The sequence below is a fragment of the Gobius niger genome (genome assembly GCF_951799975.1).
Source record: "Gobius niger genome assembly, chromosome: 17".
NCBI lineage: Eukaryota > Metazoa > Chordata > Actinopteri > Gobiiformes > Gobiidae > Gobius > Gobius niger.
Genome location: NC_136868.1, coordinates 16,592,876 through 16,611,379, shown reverse-complemented (window position 1 = coordinate 16,611,379; position 18,504 = coordinate 16,592,876).

Genomic DNA, 18,504 nt, shown 5'->3' with positions numbered 1-18,504 from the left:
TTGATGTGAAAGTATTCAAAGTATTCAGAATACAATACTTTGATTAGACAAAGTAACCGAATGCGTTACAAAATACATTTTAAGGCAAGTATTGAGTATTCAGTAACTGAATACAATTTCAAAGTATTCTCCCCAACACTGTTAGAGAACACGCAAAGTCCACACAGAAAGGCCCCGTCCCTGGTGGGAATCGAACCCGGACCTTCTAGCTGTGAAGCACGAGCGCTAACTGCTGTACTACCGTGCCAACCAATTGTGGTAATTGCAAGTATTTTTGTACAACAGCATAGAAATCAATAGCAAACTTGACTCCACTGCACCCCTTAATGACCTTTAGAGAAAGAGAAAAACAGCAGCACGACTGCCGTGTTTTCTGTATTTATTATTTGAATCTAAATATTATTCTGAGAATGAGCAGATTTGGAAGCTCATTTAACACCAAAGCCAGTTTCGTATGGAGTCAGCAGAGACTTGTTAATGCTGAGAGCGTGTGCACTGCTCAAAGAGGCCCCTAGGAGGGAGACGGTGTGTGATGCAGGGCTGAAGTGTGGTAGTGTCATTGAAGGGATTTGCAGCATTAGTTGCAAAAACCCGGCAACTGTCTGCTGCTCTTCTATGCCCCTTATGTAACTGCCAAAGCACTGGGAGAGCAGCCGAAAGTATGTGATCGACACTCATGACCTGCTGGCCCAAAACAGGACTTCTAATACCATGAGGGCCCCTAAGCCGGGCTGTTAACAGGTCCAAAAATAGCACAATGGGGATACATAGTGGCTGTGAATCGTATGCTGCTCCCTTTTGTGGGGAGCTCGGAATAATCTCCAAACCAGCAGCGGTTGACTCATCAAGCTTAGTTGAGCTGCAATAGCATCCATTGTACTTTCGTGATTACATAACTTTTGATTTATTGGTTTGAGGCTCATATCGTATTCCGTTCTGTGATATCCCCTCTTCATCTCTCTCCCCTTTTGTGCTTCCTGATATTTGTGGTGATGCGTGATGGGAACAGTGAGCACTGCACCACTGCCCTGGCTTAACACAACTGGCCACCCATTCTAATCGGCTGTCCTGGCATGGGCGCTAACAAGCTTAAAAGCCAAACTCGAGCAGTGGTCAGGAAGGAACCCTCACTTTGTTACTTTTTATATGTTTGCCTTGCAGCAGCGCTGACCTCCATGTTTGCTCCATGGGGTTTTTCCTCGTGCTATGAATGCAAATGAGAGTGCATTAGGTGTTGCTCCTCCCTTTTACCAGGAGATATAAATACATACGCATATCCATTCCTGCTCTACATTGTATAGGTTGCGGTAAGAAGCCTGATCCTTCCCGCATTTACAAATCCATTTTTAACCCCCAACACTTTCCCTCACTTCAGCGAATGCCGCAGCGTGGATAATGTCTTCTTTTGTGCCTGTCTAATTGGTTTTCATTTTATGCGCACTGGTTCATTTGCTTGTATCATTCGCAGTGATTGGGATTCGTCTTGTCTGAGCGGCTAAAACCGACCGCAAAGCCACAGTAAAGAGAAAAAATAACCCCAGAGAAGTCTAATCCACCCACCACCATCCACTGCACTGGCTCAATCTGCATACGATGTGGGAGGCTATTGTGCAAACTCATCTGGCACAACCCGTAAACTAGGCGATTTCTTTACGGGATGCATTATTATGTGGTTCTATAGGTAGAGCAACATGTTCGAACAGATTAGGAAAGAAAAAAGTGGTTATTGTTGCTGCATATGGGTGGATTTACAGTACAACAGGCTGGATTTGGTTTATGCACCTTAGGGATATTGTTACTCATTGGCGCCATATTGTTTTTGCCATGAGCTTTGTGTGTAAGTCTGAATAGGCTTAGGGGAATTGCTGTTAGCCTCCAGCTTTTACATCTTCCCAACTTGTTTTTACTTAAATAAACCACAAAACCAAATACAGCTGATACTCAGGACATCTTCAGAAAATTATAAAGTTTACAGTCTAATATGCTAATAGGTTCAAAGTTACATGGGTGATCTAAAGTAGATGCGAAGCCGTGTAGGAGGAGAGCGTGCCTGAGAAAGATTATCTGTGACAGAAGATATAGCAAAGTCAGACTCCAGATGGTCGACTTTCAGGGTTAGAACATACAGTAAGTATTCAGAGAGAACAATGAGATATTTTTTTCTACCAACAATATCTGACTTTTTGGAAAAGAGAATTGCGCCCACCTGTATCTGATTTGTTGTGTATTAATCTGCCTGACAGCTAAAAAGATACAATGAACATCAAACTGTCGGCCCTCGGCGGTGGTTTCGCTTGGGATAATTTCCCTCCTTCATTTTGGCGGACAAAAATCCGGCATGGCATGAGCTATTTTTTATCTGTCATGAAGTAATCTCTCATTATATGCATTCAAAAAAGAGAAAGAAATGTATATACATAGACTATAGGCTATTTATGTTAGGAAAAAAGATTGCAGGATAAGATTGGAATTTTAAAGGAATGCTTAAGAAACAGTGTGTGAAATATTTAGCAGTTCGCATCGTGCGTCTTCGTAGCCTGCACTACACGCCGCCCGATCTGTCTGCTCCTACCTCCCATAGACATAATGAAAAATAGACTCCTTCCCATTTGCCATAATAATCACGTTCGAAAAGGAAACCGTGGTGGATATACAGACTCCTCCTACCCAGCTCTGATGGAGCATGTTCCTAAAAAGGGCATAGGGATCTTCACTGTAGACTCGGCCTTTGAGGGGCGCCGTTAGCTCTAATGCTAATGGCCCGTCAATCAAGTCCTTATAATTATACGAGATTTTTGAAATGTTCCTCACGAAAACCAGCCTGGTTTCTTTAATTATAACTAACCACAGGAGCTTTATCTATATTGATTCTCAATCTGTTAAAATGACGGATGCTCTTCAAAATGTTCTATCTCAGCTAAAAACATTGCGTCCATTTTCGGTAAATGTATCCTCTGGCCCTCCAAATGTTGTCCCTGTCCGCACGTACTTAGACATTTTTATAAACTCAGATATTTGTCTGCGTTTGGGCCTGAGACTTTTGTAAAAGCTATATAAACAGAGAGGTGTATCCATGGCAACGTTATTAGTTTGACCAATAAATGAGCCCATGGAGATGGAACGAACTCTGTGCGGACCATAGACATATTATTAATAGACTGTCATTCCTCACTCCTCCCCGTTTACCACAATGACCACGTTTCAGGGGGAAATCATGGGGGATTTACAGACTCCCCCTCCCCAGCTCTGACGAAGCATGTCCCTAAAAAGGGCATAAGGGCGGGATCTTCACTGTGGACTCGGCCCTTGCGTGACGTGTAGTTGGCGCAGCTCTAATGCTAACAGTCCGGCCCTAATTAGTATGAGATTTCTACTGTTTTTTTTTTTTTTTTCGAAAACCAGCCTGCTTTCTTTAATTGTCACTAACCCACCGTTATCACAGGAGGAATATCTAGCTGTAGAAAGTTGAAGAAAATTAGAAACCAGGGTTTAAAGTTGTTTTTAACGTGTCTAAAGTGCAATGCATTCCAATGGGGGTTTAACAGCTATATGGAGGTACTATAGCAATGGCGGAGAAATGGCGGCCCCCAGTGACGGCACAAAGCAGAACAGCCAGCGGCCATTGTTGTGGACAGAGATAGGCTGTTTCTCAATTGCGAGGATCCGTCCTCCGTTTGGCCACTTCGTTGACGTCCTCGGTGGCGGCTCCTCCAAAACGGAGCGGAGTGTCCTCTCCCCGCCGCCTTTGAGCTCAAATGGAACGGCCTCCGGAGGGAGCGGCTGCGTCAGGTCACGTGTCAATCTATGCTCATTAAAACAAATGTTTTATGAATAACAGAGGCCAGGAAACTGTTTATGTGGAACACAACTTCAGTGAGTTCAAACTAATAAAGTTTTGCAAGAAAAGAAAAAAGAAACTATGCTGCAGTGCATCATGGGTAATTTCAGCTCTCCGAGGCAGCGGAGGATCCACTGCTGTATCCTTCGTAAATGAGCCAAACGGAGGAGTCGAGCTGCGAGGGGGCGAGTGGTCCAGGTGAAATGGAACACCACTTGGCGGCGCCGTGATGACGCGAATGACGTCCGAAGTGGTCGAGACGCCGAGGATCCTGGCAATTGGGAAACAGCCAATGTTTTGTAAACGGGTGTTGAAAAGTCTGCATCTGTGGAGATATCAGGATACGTGTGGACATGGCCAAAAAATCTATCATCTACAAAGTGACTTAAGTTTGACTTTAATGTTGTAAATATTAAACAAATTTGAATGAGAATTTATTGCAGCCTATGGAGCTCAACAGTCCCACCCACTTCATATCACATGCCAGGGTTTGGATGTAAAAAAATCCCATTGATTTTATAATATGAAGAGTTTAAAAGCACGATGCCGGCTAATCAGCTAGTTGCTAACTCATTAACGCTTGTAAAACACTGCTTGTAAAATGTCAGTGATAGGTAGTGATAATTTATTTGTAAAAACCTTACATTTTGTTTTGAATGGAGTGAATTCTTAATTTTCGGGGACCGGTGGCATGTTTGGTTCTTAAAGGGGGAATGGCTTTGTACTTTTTCAGTAGATGAATATTGAAAAAGGCTTACAGGCTCACGAGCCACTGAAAAGTGTTTTGTGGCCCACTTTTGTTTACTGACCCACTAGCCTGTTTTTTCTTGACTGACATCGTGGATTAAACCAGCCCCAAAACATGTTCAAATGGACTGGAAATAAAAAGCACTTGTTGTTGCATATGGAAGGTGATTTATGCGCCCTTGGGACACAGTTATTCAGTCTTGGGCATCATGTTTCCTCCTGCTTTCTTCTAACAGCGCCTTGTGTGTAAGACTGAATAGATTGAGTCTCAGGAGATTTGTGATTAGTCTCCAGCTGTGTGTTGTTGTTTTTTTCTCTCAATTTGTTATTTTGTCTGTACTGAGGTGACACTCCAACTGTTTAAATTAGCGCTTGTACTTTTTGTGCCGGTCCCAAGAGTGTTGAATTTCAGAGGGTTCTATCAGGAAGGCAACACCCACCACATCACTATGCAAATCACCTCTTATGCAGATGACGCCTCGGCAATCTCAGAAGAGAGAATGCCGGGCAAAAAAAGATTAAGAAGACTCTGAATGACATTCCAACTTTCTGCAACAATGACACAGAAATCTTCCCTAATCCATCAGTGGCACTGTTGGAGTGGCCCTGTGGTAAAATAACACAACATTGCGGCCGCTTCCTGTGCAAATCCTTTACGTTGAGCAAGAACGTGGTGATTTTGGTTTCCCTTTTGGCTCCAGTCAGTGTAGTTTAGCACTGACGTCTTGTTTCAGCTGTGTTTTTATGATTTTGTTTTATTTTTATTGCAGTTATTTGAGCTTCAGATGCAGCTCTTTAAACCAGAATACCCCCAACAATGTTTAACGGCTGATGTATATTCCACTTGGCTTATCCTCTTTCCTGCTGGCACTGAGCAAAGAAAGCCTTACGCGCTCTGAGTTTCTTGTGGCGGAGGTGGAGATGAGCCGCACTCTGTAATCCTGCCCTGTTGCCTCTCAGCCACATGCCTCGTATTTACCCCTGACAGCCTCCTCAGACGCGCTGACTCCCGGGATCCCTGTGCGGTGATCTGTGGGTTTTCTTTATCCCGCGCCTCTCTGTCTTGTATCTTCATTTCGCTCCATCTCTCGCTCTGACTTGTTGCCTTTGGGGATTCATCAGTTCTTTGACCTTGACACCATTTTGTTTCTTCAAGCCCCCTCGTCTGTCTCCCACTGGATTGGACAGTCCATTTGTCGAGATTGGTGAGGAAAGACTGAATGAACTTTAGATTGGATTAGGAGGAGATACTTGAAGAGGAGGTGGATTAATCAAGTGCATTGTGTTTGCCTCAGTGGCAGCTCCGGACAGTTCTGTCATTAGGGGCCGATACTTCGTCTGCCCTGTGAGTAAATATGGACTGTTTACAGGGAGCTTTCTAGACGAAAAGTTTGTCGATGGACAAAAGTGATGGAAATTTATTCCACTGCAGTGATTCACAATTGTTATCCTCCAAGACACTTTTCAAGCTTTCAAACCGAAATCGTTACATTAATAAATTGACAGATAAAATACCCATTCATTCATCTTTGTCCACTTTATCTGGGGCTGGATCGCGGAGGCGGCATATTATCATATTAAGATTTACAGATTTTGTATCCACTCGTAATTTCCAGGACTACACTAGCACAAAAGCTGGTCTAAACCAAAAACAATAGACTATTCTAGCACACACAGTATGTCAAACTGTGGAACCCCCTTCACCTAAATGTAAAGAACTCCTCCACTGTTCATCAGTTTAACAACAATTAAATCATATACGCTACTACAAAACATGTAACATTTAACATATGTAATAAATACAACTTTGGATTTTTTCTGAGCCCGTTGCAGCCGTTTCTGTTCATCAGCATTCAATTAACCATTTAGGGGAGGCCCGGATAGAAGATTTATGCACAACTGCTGCCTCTGGAGGGTCCTACACCTTGATGTTCGGGGGACTCCAGAGGCACCAGCAGCTTCAAATACCTGTATGCTGCTTTGTAGCTGCTGTTCTCTTAATCTGATGTGTTTGTCTGGCAGAAACCGTCCATATTGTGCCTTTATCTCCACAGACCCGAGTGTGCTCTGAATCATACCCAAATCTCTTATCTGTACGATGATTACACTTAATCTTTCATGAAATATCGAAGGTTTTCATACCTAGACCAAGGCATTCAACTATTTCACGCTTTTCATCAGCAGAAAGACCCTTTTTCTTTCCCATATTGCTTGAAAATGATGATCTGCATAATAAAGTGGAACACCCTTTTTCAGTAGTTTTTCCCTTAACTGGGCTTAACCTGAAAACTAATCATCCCAGGTCTCTGAGATTAATGTCAGTGATTCATAGAGCCCTGAGGCACGATACCATCCGTGAGTTTCATTATTTTTAAATTTTTTTTAACCTTTTTGACACAAAAATACAATTTGCATAATAATTTGGAACGCAGTGTATTGATTAACTGTTTGTAAAAACACCTTCTCCTCTCACGCAGCTTGGCCTTCTTCGCACTCTTGGAGATTTACTTCACTTTGTTTTACCAGGACGAGTGATTTAACTTTGCAGAATCAGATGCGCACGTCCGCAGTGAGGAGAGAGCAATACATCTTTAGTCTGAACAGATGGCCCCGTCTCGATACACAGAGTCTATTTCCACCTCGCACGCTTTCGAAGGCACCCACATCTACTTGAGCTCAGATCAATCACGAACACCATTCCTATTGTTAAACGTCAAACAAATCGTTACATTTTATACCCCTCTAAATTCCCCCATCCCTGTTAACATGCGCAATCTTTGCCGGACCGCAGAGTGCTCCCCGAAGGCCTGTGAGCAGGGTGGCAGAGAAGGCCAGCCTCTTTGTCCCAGAGATGGCGCGCTGCCCAAGCGCCGTCTCGCATGGTGTAGTGGGCAGCGGATGGAGCGCTTGGCCAGACTTCACATCACTCATTAACTGCCCAGTGGCACACACGGGCCACAAGCGGAGAGCAGCATGAGAACCTCGCTGTCCGCCCCATATGTGCGCAGCATCAGTGTCCTTGACAAAAGCCCGAAACACTTCCCATTTTGTTCCAACCAAGAGCTACTGCTATTTTGGGTCTGTACATGACATAGAAATCTATTACAGCTTAAGTGAGCTTAAGTGAAGAGGCTTTAATTCATTTTTCAACAGTGAAATAAATCGGGAGTACTGCTACACCCGGAACACACAGTATAGTGAGTTTCTTCCCAATGATAGCTAGTCAAAATGCACCACTTTCATGTCTGCGCTGTGGAAGGAGCAGAGCGGCAAGTGTGATGTTAGTGTTTATTTAGTTGCAGCACAGAAGTCGCTTTGTGGAAGGCCTTTATGGGAATTAGCGACAGCAGATGGCATATTAAAAATACAGCATCTAATTTGTGGAGCGATTGTCCATGGGGCGTATACATTTCCATTATTGGACAAAGCTCTCACACATCACCTGCAGATCTACCCAGTACTTCAGGCCTTTTTTTATTCGATCTACGTTCAAACAAAGCCACACGCCGTCTTCTTAAACCAATCACAGTAAAGTGTGACATCTTAGAAGAAGGAGATAGTGTGAGTCACCTCGTAAAGGCAATATAAGGAGGTTTTTTAGTTGTTTCTTTTGTTGCCTGTCTTGTGCTGGCTTGATATCGTGTGTGGATGGGGCTGACTCACTCACTGACAAACAACATTAAACTTTTTGATGCAAATAAACTTACCTTGACTTCGACCTTGAGCTGCTAAGTGAGCGTTATAAAACCGAAATGGCAATCTAGCCTCTCGGAGAATTGGCACAATGGATTTTTGTTGCCATTCAACCATTCAACCATTCAAGTAATTACTGTAGCATTCCTTACCGGTATCTGGAGTTGCTGCAGTGTTTTTTCCATCCCTTGTGTAAATGTCTGAATGAATAAATACAGGCAGATGGTGTAAAAAATACAGGAATGAGTTGTTTGAATTAAGCTAATGTCTTGGGTCAATGTTTGCATTACGTTTCGACATCACAAAGTCTTTAAACCAGCTGTAGCTTTAGCTCAACTTAGTTCTTACAGGCACTTTCAGTATGTGATTTTCAGTTCTGGGAGCCTATCGGGTGAGTTTTTTTTTTTTTTTTCAAAATTATTTTTTATTGAACTTTTCACAAAGTACATGTAAAGAGCTGTCAAAATACAGTACAATGTTACGTTTTGTTCCCCCCGTCCCATGAACAATAACCAAAATAAAAAAAATAAAATAAAAAAAAAAGAAAGATTAATGTCGAATATTTGTTCGCTGGAAAAGACATAATGAAAAAATATCAAAAGCAAATCGGCAAAATTACAAAAAAGATGCATCCACACAGAATAAAAAAAAAAAAAAAAAAAAAAAAAAAACGTCTCCAATTTTATGACTTAAATAAATTTAAGTATAAAAGTACTGCATTAAATAGAACAATATGAATGGCAATAAGTAACAGAAAAAAAGAAAAAAAAGAAAAGCAACAACAACATAATTTTAGCCAGCTTAGGAATGAATATTACGTGAAGGCAAAGTCTGAATATAATCAAAAAAGGGTTGCCATATATGTAAAAATTTGCTCGTAGACCCACGTAAGGTAAACTTGATTTTCTCAAGTCTACTGAAATGGAGAGCATCTCTGATCCAAGTCTCATACAAAGGAGGGGATGGGGATTTCCAACACAGTAATATTCTGCGTCTCGCCAATAGTGTAAGAAAAGCTACAAGGTCTTTTTTAAGCTTGGGCAATGATACAGTGTCAGGGGTCGTTCCAAATAAGGCAAGTAATGGATCCGGATGAAAAGTCAACTGAAATGTATTTGATAAGGTTGTGAAAATATGAGACCAATACTGTTGAAGGGATGGGCATGTCCAAAACATGTGTATTAAATTGGACGGAGACTGATGGCAACGGTCACAATCAGGAGTCACATTAGGATAAATTCGAGAAAGTCTGAGTTTAGTCCAATGAGTACGGTGCAAAATCTTACACTGTATCAACCCATGCCTCGCACACAATGAAGAACTATGAACCCGACGCAGGATTTCATCCCAAGAGTCATCCTCAATGGTAAAACCCAAGTCTTGCTCCCATGATGCCTTAACTGCTGATAAGGAGGAGTCACAGAAAGAATAAATTCTTTCATATAAAAAAGAGATCGGACCTTTCGATAAAGGGGGTGACTGTAAAACTATATCAATACCATGGTTAGGTGGCATGGATGGAAATTGAGATGCATTTTCTTTAATATAACTTCGAACCTGTAAGTAACGAAAAAAGTTACTTTTCGGGAGGTCAAATTTAGATGAAAGTTGCTGAAAAGAGGCAAACGTGTTATCAATGTAAAGGTCACTGAATGACTTTATACCAAGGGTTGCCCAGAGATTGAAAGCACCGTCGACAATAGAGGGAGGAAACGAGGGGTTTTTAGAGATGGGAGCCTGCAAGGAGAACGAGTGCAGCTTGAAATAGCGTCTAAATTGGTACCAGATTTTGAGCGTGGATTTAATAATTATATTATTATTATAAAAGTCTTTGCCTGGCAGCTGCTTAGGTGCATATATTAAAGTTGACAGGGTAGAGCAAACACATGAAGAGGCTTCCAAACCCAACCAGGCCTGATGAGCACTCAATCTACTTGCCTGCAACCAGTAACGAAAAACACGAATATTGCATGCCCAATAGTAAAACATAAGGTTTGGTAGGGCCATACCACCTGTACTTTTAGGCCTCTGAAGGTATATCTTACGGATTCTAGGTGTTTTGTTACTCCAAATAAACCCAGAGATAATCCCATCTAGTTTGCGAAAAAAAGAGACAGGAATAAAAATAGGAATACACTGGAAAAGGAAAGAGAACTTTGGAAGTATGTTCATTTTAACTGTGTTGATACGCCCTGCAATAGACAAATGAAGCAGTGACCACCTGTCTAAATCATGGCGGACCTTCTCCAAAAGGGGAATAAAATTACATTTGAAAAGGTTGCAAAATTTGCTAGTAACCTTAACTCCTAAGTACGTAAAACTGTCTGAAACTATTCTAAATGGGAAAGCCGCAAGTGGGTGTTGGCGAGCAGCGGAGTTCAAGGGAAAGAGCTCACTTTTGCCAAGATTTAGTTTATAACCAGAAATACCACCAAATTGATGTAGAATGGACAGCACAGTGGGAATTGAAATGTCTGGTTTGGAAATGTAGAGAAGCAAATCGTCTGCATAAAGACTGACTCTCTGCTCAATGCCGTTCCTCACGACCCCGATCATACGCGTATTAACTCTAAGCGCAATGGCGAGGGGTTCTATTGCCATAGCAAAGAGTAGGGGAGACATGGGACATCCCTGCCTTGTGCCTCTGAAAAGTGGAAAATAACCTGAATGCATAGTATTTGTTTTAACAGAGGCGAGCGGGGAGGTGTATAGGAGCTTAATCCAAGAAATAAATTGTCCTCCAAAACCAAATTTCTCCAACACATAAAAAAGATATCCCCACTCGACTCTGTCAAAAGCTTTCTCAGCATCCAAACTAATCACAAACTCAGGGTCTCCTGATTCTGAAGAATTATAGATAACGTTAAACAAACGCCTGAGATTAGAAAAAGCATATCTCCCCCTGATAAACCCGGTCTGGTCTGAATTAATGATTGATGGTAAAATAACGTCCAATCGAATAGCCAGAAGCTTAGCCAAGATTTTATAATCAACATTTAGTAACGAAATAGGGCGATATGAGCCACAGGAAAGTGGATCTTTATCCTTTTTAAGGATCAAAGATATAGAGGCCTGCATAAGAGAGGGAGGAAGGGATCCAGTCTCAAGTGAGTGTGTAAACATATTTATAATGAGAGGGGCTAATTTATTAATAAACTTTCGATAAAATTCAACCGGAAAACCGTCCGGGCCAGGACACTTTGAACATTGCATCGCACCAGCCGCTCGGATAATTTCTTCAACTGTTATCTGCTCCTCCAATTGACGACGGTTTAGTTGGTCAATCACGGGAACATTTAACTCTCTAAAGAAAGAGTCAAGGGATGAAATATCCAATGTACATTCAGAAGTATAAAGTGCCGAGTAAAAATGTTTAAATTGATGATTGATCATTTGAGGATCCGTGGAGACTCCACTAGAGGTTTGAATCTGAGGGATAAGATGAGCCACCGCTGTGCTACGGAGTTGGTGAGCAAGTAGCTTTGTGGCTTTTTCGCCATATTCGTATTGAGCATGTTGGGACTTAAGTAACATTTCCTCAACCTCCACTGAAGACAGACGATCAAACTCGGCTTGAAGGGACAGTCTGTCGTTGTACACTCTTGGTGAAGGTGAAACTGCATATAGTTCGTCTAGCTGTTTTATTCGAGTCGTAAGTTCAGACATTTTCTTTTTCCTACATCTGTTTTCAAAACAAGTATAAGATATAATATGTCCCCGAATAAAAGCCTTAAAAGTTTCCCATAAAAGGGTAGGTGATATAGATGGTGTATTATTAGTTGCAACAAAAAGGTCAATCTTGGACAATACAAAAGCGACAAATTTGTCATCTGACAAAAGACGGGAATTGAACCGCCACACTTTAGGAGTATAGGATACACTTATCGCCAAATCCAAAATTACCGGGGCATGGTCTGAAATTACAATGGCACCATGGGAGCAGGAACGAATATAGGATGTAAGCCTTCTATCCAACAAAAAATAATCAATCCGAGTATAAGTATGATGTACCGGAGAAAAAAATGTGTATTCCCTACGTGAGGGGTTAAGAAAACGCCATGCATCTATAATTGAAAATTCCTGAGAAAATGTGTTTACGACCTTCGAAGAGTTAGATTGTCTGGCAGGTCTACTGGAAGACCGATCCAGTGGACCTAGCCAGCAGTTGAAATCCCCGCCCAGAACAAGGTTATGAGAGGACATGTCAGGAATCTTATTGAAAAAATTGCTAAAAAAATTCCGGTCATCCCAGTTGGGGGCGTAAATATTAGCTAGGACCAATTTAGTGTTAAAAATGTTTCCGCTGACTATAATATATCTACCATTAGGATCTGCAATGATATTAGATGAAACAAATGGCACAGATTTATGTATTAAAATGGCAGCTCCCCTAGCCTTGCCTTGAAAGGTAGAATGGAACAATTGACCCACCCAGCCTTTACGCAATCTAGAATGGTCTGTTACTTTTAAGTGGGTCTCCTGTAAGAATACAATCTGAGCACCCAGATGTTGTAGATGGTGAAGCACCTTGCTCCTTTTAATAGGCTGATTCAGTCCTTTACAATTCCAGCTACAAAACTTAAAATCAGCTGGCTGACTACTATTTATTTGCGATGCCATCATGTACTAAAAAAAATAAGCAAAACATGAACAATGCAGACCTTTATATTAGGAGACCAAACTTCAAAAAAAGTGCAACAAAAAACAAAACAAAGAACAATTGAACTTACCCCAAACTGCTGAAGCATCTTCCCAAACAAGATGCGCGCACCCCCCATGATACAAACCACCAGGTACCTCCTAGCAAACATAAGACGTCCTAGCAGCTGTAGGCTCCCACTATTCCAAATAGTGACAAATAAACAATAAGTAAATAAAATAAGCATGATAAAATCGACAAGTATGTGTTTAGAAAACACACATTACTCAGAAAAAACAGAAAATGTCAAGATTGATGATCATAGTTATGGAACAGGAGAGGCAGTGCCTCCCAAGTCCTTGGTGACAAAGTCAGTAGCAAGAGCCGGGTCAGTAAACTTATGGACAGTTCCATCTGGCAGTGTGATCCTCAGCTCAGAAGGGTAGAACAGGCCAAACTTGATCCCAGGGCAGGAGTGGAGAAGGCGTTTGACTTTAGTAAACTGTGAGCGTTTTTTGGCTACTGCTGGAGCAAAATCAGGGAAAATGGACAGCTTCTTGCCTTGATAAAGTAGAGGGGGGTTTTTCCCTGCACAGCACAATATTTCCTCCTTGACATGGAAGTAATGCACTCTGATAATCAATGGTCGTGGCGGGTCCCCTGCCTTGGGCTTCTCTCTGAGGGATCTATGCACTCTATCCAACAGGGGTGCTTCATCCAGATTCAAAACATCATGCAGAAGCTGTGACACAAATTCTCTAGGGTGAGGTTGTTCCAACCCCTCAGAGACCCCTATCAGCCGGATATTGTTACGCCGTGATCTACCTTCCAGGTCTTCGCATTTAGCTTTGAGAACTTCAACTTCATCCCTTAAAACCTTTACCGTAGAATGAAGAGAAGCTACATCAGCGCTGCAAGCAGTAGCCGAATCCTCCAGATCCTGTATGGTATCGCCCTGAGCACCGACGGTAATCTGGAGTGTTGACAGCGTAGCTTTCAGTTCAGTCTTCACCTGGGACATTTCTGACCTCAGTGCTTGTGTGACAGTGTCTATTTTAGAATCCAGTTTATCGTAGATATCTTGTCTCAAGCTTTGAAGTGCCTTGGTGAATACAGTTTCGCTGAGTAGCGCAGCTCCCGGTTCAGCCACGCCATCCCCTCCGACCACGCGAGTGTCCGGTGACGAAGCCGAACTTTTAGAACTTGCTGGTGTCACGCTAGGACCTAGCGTAGGGTTTCTCCTTTGACGAGGTTTATCTCCCATTGTAACGATGATTACGCACCGTCAAGAGCACATAAAAAACCCACAAAAATACTCGGCCAGAGAGAGAAGCACACTACATCGCCGTAGCACTAGCAATGTAGCTAGGCTAAACACGTCAGTAGCTTCAGGCCAGAAATTATGAAAGAGACCTTGATTTCCCCTCACGTATCCAGCAAAATGTCCTTCCTGGGAGCGATACAGCAAGCGTCCTCTCCGTATGTGGAATTAGTGCTGCATATCATGAAAAATGATCCCGGAGTGCACGGTGATTCTCGCTGCTAACAATGCTAGTCAGCCAGGAAATACCGCGGCTTCGGTTAAGGCCTACCACGGTGATTGTCAGTGTCAAAGCTTGTAAATGATGTAGCTTGTCCAAAGACCCGTAATTATCCGCAGGTTGACATAAAAAACAACTTGTCGAGTTACATAGAAGAATTAAAAGAGTTAAAAATGCTTAAAATAAATGTTTTGTCACTATTTGGCGGAGCTCCGGGAAACACGTCTTCACCCCATGGTGTCCTATCGGGTGAGTTTAAATGCATTTAGGATTTCTATAAAGGATAAGATGAAGGCTGACAGGCTGGGAAGGCTGTTGATATTGCCTGTGTTATAGAGCAGCTGGCTCCATCTGCGTTTCTCTACAAAGCGTCTGAATTGTCTTCCACTGAGTGACGGGTCTGAAGGGAGCTAACCTTATAGGTAAGCCGTCTTTGCGTTCACCGCTGCTGCTCTTTTCAAGCTCATGGAGTGAAGCCAACAGGAAATACACGGCTGCGAAAGGGAAATGTCAAGCTTGTTACTTTCATTATGGCCAGAGATTGTCGGCCGCGCAGGTAAATAATCATTTTGTTATGCTCGCGCTGCTCGTTGAGGAGAGGACCTCGTGATTCCATGCTAGAGAGCTTCATTTAAACCTTATCATCCTCTGTATCATGCTCCTGCGCAAAAGCTGCCTGCTTTCATATCCGCAGAGGCTCGTTTGGTGCCGCCGCAGAAGAGAGTTCAGTTCTTTGACCTGACAGGAATAAACAAACTGCTTTTTATCCGACTTTCTTTACTTTAATCTTTATGTAAGGGCGATGTACAGAGCTCATAGAGACAGAGAGAGATTTGCTGCACCAGGATATTTTCCAGGATACAGTCCACATTAAATAATAAAATCCCAACAACAATGCTCTAAACCAGGGGTGCCCAACCTTTTCTGATCTTTTCAGGTAGCCAACCTCCCGAGATCTAGTTCAGTGTCAACCTTAGAGCAAGTTTTCTACTTTCTACTGTCCACTAGGCATCAAACACACACAGACTCTTTCACCCTCTCAAACACACACAGATAAACTCCTTTCCTAGTTGCCACGTTGCAGAGTTTGCTGGCATAAATGTCCTTAGTATGAACCAAACACAAAAATAAACCAGATTGAATTCAAGCATTTGTTTTCATTTTACAGCAATAGAGGGAGGAAACAGGAGCTGTATCAAGTACTTGTATTATCAGTAAAACAGATCTGTGTGTATCTTCTGTCAGCGGACAGTATCTACAGCGGACAAGTGCCGTAGTTCAGCACTCAGAGACGCTACAGAGGTTGTTGCCTCCCTGAGTCCACACAAGTTTGATAAAACACTGCCCAGAATGAGCTGCTCTGTGGAAATGAGCTTCGGCTCCCGGTTCAGCAACATGACACCTCACAAACATCACAAGAGAAAAGAAGCGATCGAAATGCAGACGCAGTTTATCTGTCAGATTTAAGCCAAATAAGGTCCAGTAGCAGAGATATTAAGGTGCGTACACACCAAACGTGCGTCCACGCCCCATCTGCCTCTCGTTGGACGCCAAACAACGCAGCTTCACATACGTAACACTCGCGACAAACGCCTGTTTGCTGGCGCGTGAAGTTTTGCAAGCGTCATAGGAGGCGTGTCTGGCCACGCAAGGCGCACTCACACTTGACATCCGAACCTGCCCCTCTGCTCGTTTGAGGAAAGGCCTGGATGCCCCGAACGGCCCGCGCTCACACTTACACAAACGAACCGAGCCGTGGCCGACCACGTGGAGTTGTTTACAAGTGCACGTGAGCAGCAGCAGCGCAACATAATGCGGAAGAAAAAAAAAACCTAAACAGCTGCGTGAAATAATGTGAAACTATGAGCCCTGTCAAATCTCTTCACTCCACTTTTCTTTGTATTTTACTACAGTTTAACAAAAAGGGCTAACTAGTCGATTTTAATAAAGCAGAGAAATAGAGAAGTGCGCGTCCCTCTGTCCCACTCAGCTGAGGCGGGGGGTGGGGCAGCACCTGCCGCTCTGAGCCTTTCTTTGGAGTCATATACAGCCTTCAAAAAAGGCTACGAGAACAGAAGATATGACGCTCAGTTTATGTCATTCATTGCTGCTTCGGCCACTTGTTAAACAGCTTTATGTTGGTGAACTCCTGGAAGTCTACGCTTTACGTTACAACAAAGCACTTCACACGAACGCGCACCAAAATCACAAGCGATAAAAGCACCCGCAGGTTTTATCTGTCCCACTAAAGCCTGCGGCCAAACCAGGTACAGCAGCAGAGAAGCTCGGACACAGGGCGGGAGAAGCGCAGCCGCTCCCTGTAAAGTCAGCCCGAGACGCGCGTGAAGCGGCCAGGGCGTCGGGGTGAGCGGTCGGGGAGACGAGCGGTTTGTGGCCGGGGGTCCGGGGAGCCGCCCGGGAGCGAAGCGGTCGGGGCCCGGGGAGACGAGAGCAAGGCAGCCGCTGCTCTGTCTTTTCTCACTGTTTTACGTGACAAATGCACCCGCCCATACAACAGCCGCTTGTATCTGTGCGTGTGCGCAAACACGAGCCACCGAGCCGCGCTCTGACCCCCCTCCTCCAAGCGGCCAAAGTCCGGAACCGAGTCCGACTCGGGCATGGTTTGTTGCAGGTAACAGGTGACGCCTGAGCCCAGTCAGCATCCCTGATTGGTTAACAAGGCATAAATGAACGCACGTGTGGCTTGGATTACTTGAGTGCATGAAGCAGTGGGCGCGGCCTCCCTGTTCGCTCACCGCGCTGTTCCCCGTGGCTTTCACGCGCGTCCTTCCTCATCCGCTCGCGTTTGCTACGCTTAATACGCGCGGACAGCTTTGCTTGCATTTCGAAGCGCGTTGAAGCGCCTCTACATAGGGTTAACATGGAAGTTGGAGGCGTGGACGCTTTTGGTGTGTACGCACCTTAAGACTTGAACAAGCGCTACGCAATGAAGTCAGGCCCGGGGCTGAGTGAGAGGCGGCTGGGAGGACAGGGCAGCACCTCCCGATGAGGCGGTGGACGCCATGACTATGCGCAAATAGTCACATTGCGCTGATTTCGCCAAGTTTGCTTGATTTCGCGCTTGTATTGCGATCACGAATACATGTCCTTTCTCTTTGTCTACACCCCTCGCGATCGGCTGGGGATCATTCTGCCGTCGACCAGTAGACCGCGATCGACTGGTCGCGCACCACTTCTCTAAACCTTCCTTTTCAATCACTTTTATAATGGTTCCTCACAGTCAGATAACATCACAATATGAACATATAAATTCACATTACATTGTAATATGACTTCATATTTTGTAAAATAAACATCCCAGAATAGTTGGCCAAATCAAACCCCGTGAATACTGGTTCAATGGGTGGATGAGCGATCATTTTTGTTTTAACTGTTGCAGAAGTGTATATTTGTCTACAACATTGAATTCTAAAAAGTGAAATATCAAAGTGCTCAGTAAGTCTTGATGTTTATTCTATGGTGAAGGTGATCTTTGGTGTCGGTGTAACAGAAACTAACTGGGTAAGAGAAAAGAGACTGTGATGAGTAAAGAGCACCTTGGGTTTTGGCTTTTTCCCCTTGCTTTCATAATATCGAAATAGAAAAAAGAAAAACGATATCAAGTAGATGATTATTATCAATACATTTGCTGTGCAATATTTCTTAAAGGTAAAAAGATCAAATTTAGATAGGACTTAAATGTTTGCACAGGGAGATATTCACTGCGATATGTCTGAATTTTTGAAGCACTTCTCTTTTCTAAAACTATGTGCTTGTATACATTTCTGATGGACTCACGGAAAACATTACTTTACTTAAATAAAAAGTACAAAAATCTCATCCCCTTTTTTGTGTCACATCCCAGTCCCGTTTTGTGAGTGAGTTTTGTGATATGTGATCCTGTTTACTTGGTTTGAGAGATGACCGAATTGAGTAGTCACCAGTGCTTCGCCACACTGACTGAACAAACCGATTTTGACAGCCGCTTTGTACAGTCGCTTGCTTTTATAATTCGCTCCCTGCGCTGCCTCTATGATGTTGACATT